The sequence below is a fragment of the Saimiri boliviensis genome, chromosome 12 (assembly GCF_048565385.1).
Source record: "Saimiri boliviensis isolate mSaiBol1 chromosome 12, mSaiBol1.pri, whole genome shotgun sequence".
In the NCBI taxonomy this organism is placed as follows: domain Eukaryota; kingdom Metazoa; phylum Chordata; class Mammalia; order Primates; family Cebidae; genus Saimiri; species Saimiri boliviensis.
In genome coordinates this window covers 86,778,594-86,779,422 of record NC_133460.1, presented here as the reverse complement: position 1 = coordinate 86,779,422, position 829 = coordinate 86,778,594, and the positions used below count along the sequence as shown (strand labels likewise).

General features: G+C 44.3%; 1 non-coding gene across 1 annotated transcript; it reads left to right on the top strand.

Moving 5' to 3' along the window:
* Window positions 1-372: 372 nt before the first annotated feature.
* On the top strand, window positions 373-479 carry LOC120362603 (U6 spliceosomal RNA). The gene has a single exon (XR_005578456.1). It is a non-coding gene; the product is annotated as a U6 spliceosomal RNA (small nuclear RNA).
* The last annotated feature ends 350 nt before the right edge of the window (window positions 480-829 follow it).

The window sequence follows — 829 nt, the reverse complement described above, 5'->3', positions numbered from 1 at the left end:
TGAGGGCCTCCTTTGGAAAGACTTATCAGAAACTCAAAAATAATGCATCCATTTGTCGCTCACCTGTGACTTAGAAGCCCGTGGGGGTTGGGTGGTGGCCTTGCTTTGAGTTGTCCCCACCTTTCTGGATGGAACTAATGTAGTTCTTACAATATTGATTGATGTCTCATGTCTCCCTAAAATGTGTAAAACCAAGCTGTGCCCCAGTCACCTTGGGCACATGTCACTGGGACTTCCTGAGACTGTGTCATGGGTGTGTCCTCAACCTTAGCAAAATAAACTTTCTAAATTAACTGAGAGTTATCTCAGATTTTCTAGGTTCACAGACTGGAAGGTATTTCCCTATCTACTACTGTGAAACTGAAGGCATCTGTGCTCGCTTCGGCAGCACATATACTAAAATTGGAACGATACAGAGAAGATTAGCATGGCCCCTGCGCAAGGATGACACGCAAATTCGTGAAGCATTCCATATTTTTAGAGTTCGAGACCATCCTGGTCGACATGGTGAAACCCCGTCTCTACTAAAAATACAAAAAAATCAGCTGGGCCTGGTGGCGCACGCCTGTAATCCCAGCTACTCAGGAGGCTGAGGCAGGAGAATTGCCTGAGCCCAGGAGGTGGAGGTTGCAGTGAGCCGAGATCGCGCCATTGCACTCCAGCCTGGGTAACAAGAGCAAAACTCCGCCAAAAAAAAAAAAAAAAAAAAAAAAAAAAAAAAAAAAACTGAAGGCATCTAAATCTGCCTTTTGAGAAATGTTAATTGGACACACTAAATGAAAACTATTAAGATTGCCTGAGCCCATAGACTATAGAGTAGAAGCTGGAG